The following is a 5,435-nucleotide window of genomic DNA, read 5'->3' as shown; positions in this document are numbered from 1 at the left end:
ATTCAAAATATATTAGATGTTTAGTTTCCCTTTTCAATACTAATATTCTTTTGTAGAAAGAAGAGTAATTTTATTTGTATTTTATACAACTTTATATGTTGTGTCAAGTGTTTTCATCCTTTTCTTCTTCTTTTTAATTCAAATATTGCAAATAAATTAGACTATGTCAACCTTAATCTCTGATATGATTCTATCTATCTAACCAATTTTTTAATTGTTATTTTATCCTACTATTTTGTATTAATTAGATTTCATCATTACTGCTATATATAAGGGACAACTAAGGGGCTTTTATAGTCCTTACAAACCTTTCCAATAAAATGTCAAACTTTTTAATTAATTATTTTTAGGTTCTAATATTATTTTTTAAAGTCAAATTTACTTTTTGTTCTGAAGGTCTACTTTTCAAAAACTGTCAAACCTCATATCTTATTTTTCCTGTTTTTTGGGTTTCTATCCTGTACCTGTTGACACCCAATTTTGGCTCTCCTTTTTCGTTTAATTAATTTCACTATGCTTCTCAAGTCCTGAAAATACCCCAAAATGAGTTTGGAATATTTTCTTTCATTACTACACTAATTTTCGAGATGTTATTTCTCTAATTTAAGATCATTTTTTATTGTTTCTTAAAAATTACCAAACGTCATATTTTATAATTAAAATTACTAAACATCATACTTTATAATTAAAATGATTCGAAAATAATGTTGATATTTTTATATCAATATTGGTGTTACATTTTTCCTTTAATCCTACTTATTACCGTATTAATCGTCTTTTACTCTATTTTGTAAACTAATTACCTATATTAAATTACTTGTATTGTAATTTGTATAGGTGTATATTTTTGGGAATTAATTAGGACAAAGAAGCATATTTTAATTAATTGATAGAAGTAAAAAGGGATTAGGAAATAATTCATCTACCTAAAGATATTGGGCCATCTCCCTTTAAACCAAATCAGCAGCCCAAAATATCCCCAGCCCAACATCTCCTTGACCCAACCCAGCCCAATAAACACTATATCCCCAAACTAAGTCTTCAACCCATTTTCATTCTAACTAAACTAATCAAACCAGCCCCTTTCTCTCCCAAAAATGAAACCTAGCCGTCACCACCCACCCCACCCCCCATCACGTCACTTCCATCGCTTCACCGCCACCACACCCTTAGGACAGCCGGTTAAAGCCATCACCGACGCCGCTGCCTCACATGCACCACCTCATCTATCACCTTTTTCCCTACGTTTGAGAGCTGTCACAACTCTGTTGATGACTGCGAAAAGGAAAACTCGAAGATCTGTCAGATTGAAGATTACTTTGCCTTAAATTCAATGGGTAATAAAGGAATCAGCCATCAGATCCAAAAACCATTTAGGGATCTCTAAATTCGGAGCCCCAATGAACCTCTAGATTTCAAATCATCTCTGAAAAGGTGATTTCTTTCTCTTCCATTCATGATTTTTTTTGTTTGAATTTTATTTCAGACGATTCCCCCCCCCCCCCCTTTTTTATTTTTTGTGTGGTTGTCAATGTTGAACTGGAGTTCGCATTTTTCAGCTATAAATATAGCTCCTCTACGGGTTGTTAAAGATAGGTTGAACAACCACAAAAAATCCCTTTTATTTTCATAAACTTTCCCCTCTCATAAATTCCTTTTGCTAAAAAACTCGAATTCTCAGAAAATCTTATTTTTTTCACTCTAAGTTTTTGATTGTCGAAATTCCTTCCTTTAGTTCTCGGCTGAGCAAGGATTGCTTGAAGCGGATTCGGAGACTCGATGACGACATTAGCCTCAGTTCGCTATCTCGAAGAAGGTAATCACACTCGTCTTTTCTTTGCCTTTAATTTCATAGAAGTAGAAATGTAGTTGTTCAAGTATCCAGTGTCGTTTGTTTAGTTCAGTGGACTGATATGCGATCAGACAATAGTTGTGGTTGGTTGTTGATTCTGTGGAGCCGAACCTGTATATGGCCATGTTTGTTCTAAATTCTAGCCTAAAAAATGGTTAAGGAAATTGCCTACGCTTGAAGGAATTACTAACTACTTTGTCGACTATGTGTAGTGGTATTCATTTCAAAATATTGTGGGATCATGTTTCTGTTAGAGAGTCAACGTATGGTCATATAAATGGTAGAATATAGATTTTGGAAGGTTGTTTGCCACAGCAATAAAAAAAAATATAAGCAGCAGCGATTCTTCATCAATGTTTAGGATTGAGACTGTTTTAGAAATCAGGTCTAAGTGGACTGCATCTTTTGTCCAGATTAGTATCTTGCATGTACTCATGTCCAAAGCTAATGAGTTAGTGTCTGATTTTTCTGAAGTAATGTGATTATGCCTTGTTCCTTTGTTAGATACCTTAGCTGCACATTAGAAGTTTAAGTGGCAGGACTAGCTAATGTCTTACTCCAAAAATTCAGAAACTTTTTTTTTTCTGGCAAACTTCTTATTTTTTAAGCCACTAGTAAAAAGGGGTTTGCACTCGTAAGATTTTGGGCATGAATTTAATAAAGTAAACCGTTTTATGTCTCTCTTCTATCCATCCATGAGATTTGAAAAGATGGCTTGAGTCCAATGACTACTTTGCTTCTCCGATATACCCATAAATGGTTAATAATGAACTTGTATAGTGTGCTAAAATTATCGAAGTGCAGGTTTTCTTTTTTAAGTTATTTGATCAAGTATATTATTTTCATAAGAAAAAATGTTACTTTGACTTAGTCTTATTGGTACAGAGTCTTCCCCTTATATGTTGCTCGCTTAAGTTGTAGCTTTATTTTTTGGAGAATTCTTTATGTGTTGAGATGAAGTGGCTGCTTTCATGTAAATTTTGCCAAAAAAAAAAATCAGTTTGAGCTAGCTCTAGATGTTTGAAAAAAAAATTACTATTTTGATTAGCCAAAAAAGTTACTTGTCTTGATTAAAGGAAAAGTTATTGGTTAGTGAAAATTAAATCCGTCGAACATGTGAATAGCTTCGTCGCTGGGCTAACTTTCATGTTCCACGCAATTGTCCTGTTGGGATCCTTTTTCATCAAATCTTTACCAAAACAAAAGTGATTTTAACGTTCAGTTATTAAGTTACAAATATTTTGCCATGGTTGTCTTCGCGCAAGCTTTCCAGCTTGCTGGTTACAAATTAGTTGGATATATTGATCATTTTCTTTATATGCACATAAAGTTAATGGGCTATGTGTCCTATGTGAGATTCTTAACCATGTAGTTCAATTAAATAACCAAGATTAGGAATAGTTTTGTTACTTCCAAAATAAGAAAATAAAGAAAAAAAAAAATCTCACCAGAAAGTGGTCAACTACTTAAGGTTGGACGAATGCATGCCCTCATGATGGCTAAGTACACGGTTGGGCTTAACGGCCGTCTTTGTTTCTTGTATGATTAATAACATGTTCAGGTGTACTTTTGTCTATCTTTTTCTATTTTTAGAAGCAGTGTAATTATTAAGAAGCTCTGAAGACCAAAAATTGGTTTTTTTTCACAACCCCAAGAGTGAGAACACTAAGAAACCCGGCTAAGCCGTGAGTTTTGAGGAAGTGCTCGCTCATGTTTAATTTTTGGAAGTCGTTTCCGTTCGTCGGAAATTGATTCGAGTGAAAGGTTGTTCGTCGTCAACCCTCGTCGCCTCCATCCTTCTCCCTTTCTCATTTTTATTTTCATCTAGTTTTGGTTATTTTTTTTTAAATTCCAGTTCTGTTTCGATATAGTCTGTTAGTATTTTCATTTTTTCTGTTATTATTCTCTTTGTTTGGAATTTATAGTTTCATTTTCTGCTTTGTTTAATACCAGCGTGATTAGTTGAGCGTTAATTGTGTAAGTTCAGCATAAGTTAGTTGATTCGATTTCGTAGTATGATTTAGCTTTATTTTGGTTAGTATGAGTGCTTTAGCGCCATTCTAGTACAAATATTGTGAATTTGAGGCATCCTTATTACAGCTACTGTGTTTAAAGCTCGTAAAGATGTCGCAGTTAAGCATGTCTTTGAAGAATTAGATAAAATGCTGTTTTAGTAAATGATATTTGATGTGTGTCACTGTTAGAGTCGTAATTTCCAGCCATGAGTATGAGTTTGTTTTAAGTATGTCTGCGTCTTCCAATTAAGCAATATGGATTTCTAAGAAAGAACAGTTCCGAGTTTCCTTTTGAATATCCTACATAGTCATTTGAAGTTGGTGTTTGAATGAGAATCAAGTTTAATAGTTTTGAAGGATTCCAAGTAATCATGTTGTCAACATCTCCTTGCTTTAGGTGTGATATATGGGATAATGTGGTAACTGCCTTTAGATTAATATAAGAGAACTAGTATAAGTTCTCTAATCTTAAAATATATAATGAGCAGGTTAATAATTTAGTTCAGCCTAAACACTTGATTAAGAGGAGATGGGATTCCCATATTTCAATTTCCAGAGAAATTATAGTTTTGTTTGGTGTGGTTGGCGTTTGAATGAGCTCATGTGTTTCCTGTTTCTATTTAATCTAGTGGCTTAAGGGATCAATTAGATCTTTCTTTTAACTACGACTCATCTCCAAGTATCGATCCTATCCGAGTAATGCAATCTTAATATTGTTCGAACATGTTCTTTCCTCTAATTTGCTGTTGGATGACATTTTTGAAATACCTTTGGTCTTTAAAACTTGGAAGGATTAGTGGTAAGCTAAACTTCATTTTGTTCTGACTTTAGTTGTAATCTTTGAGATTGTTATAGATCAAAATTGCTGTATGAAAAACCATTGCTTAAAATCTAGAACTTAAGGCTAGTAACACCTTGTCTTTTGGGATGAAATGGAAGATAAACCAATGCTGGTAGTTTCTCTTACTACTTGTTATCCTTGGCTAACTGTCATCCTATTCTTTTGGATTAGAAGACGTGTTTTGGAATTAACTAGCTGTATATATTGCATTTCTTACTTGCTATATTTCTGTTATTGAGACTGCTTCTAATTCCTTTTCTTCCTTTCTTTTGCATGAACGCACATGGGACAATATTGGAGTTATGGCAACTCCAAGTTCAGCCCGGAATTAGGAGTAAACAGTAGCTGCGGTTTTGTTCGAGCTAGCAGTCCCATTTCATTCGTGTCTCGAGTCCATATCCCTTCTCCTTTCTTCAAAATTATTGTGTCTTTATATTATACGCACATGTTTGTTTACAACTCTTGACTAACGTTTTTGTGGTTTGTATTTATAAGCTTGTGTTTGTAGCCTCTCTGTTCTTGCTTGCGAGCGTTACCCGTGAGAAATGACTAAGATGCAAGGAAAATTGGTATTTTTTTTTTAAAGATTGAAACTGGAGATTTCTTTTTCAAATAAGAATTTGCTAACAATGTTTTCCAAGTGTTTCAAGTAAGAGTTAGGTGTAGAATACGCAAAGGCTCACACATGGATTTTTAGAAGTAAGAAAAAATGCCAGTTTTGGAGGAT

The 5,435-nt window shown here is 33.7% G+C and overlaps 1 long non-coding RNA gene across 1 annotated transcript; it reads left to right on the top strand.

Moving 5' to 3' along the window:
* The first annotated feature begins 1,070 nt into the window (after window positions 1-1,070).
* LOC132606023 (uncharacterized) lies at window positions 1,071-5,218 on the top strand. Its single transcript, XR_009569574.1, has 2 exons — window positions 1,071-1,434; window positions 1,736-5,218. It is a non-coding gene; the product is annotated as an uncharacterized LOC132606023 (long non-coding RNA).
* The last annotated feature ends 217 nt before the right edge of the window (window positions 5,219-5,435 follow it).

This window comes from Lycium barbarum, chromosome 8 (assembly GCF_019175385.1).
Source record: "Lycium barbarum isolate Lr01 chromosome 8, ASM1917538v2, whole genome shotgun sequence".
NCBI lineage: Eukaryota > Viridiplantae > Streptophyta > Magnoliopsida > Solanales > Solanaceae > Lycium > Lycium barbarum.
Note: the sequence above shows the minus strand (reverse complement) of the source record. Positions and strands in the feature narration are given on the sequence as shown.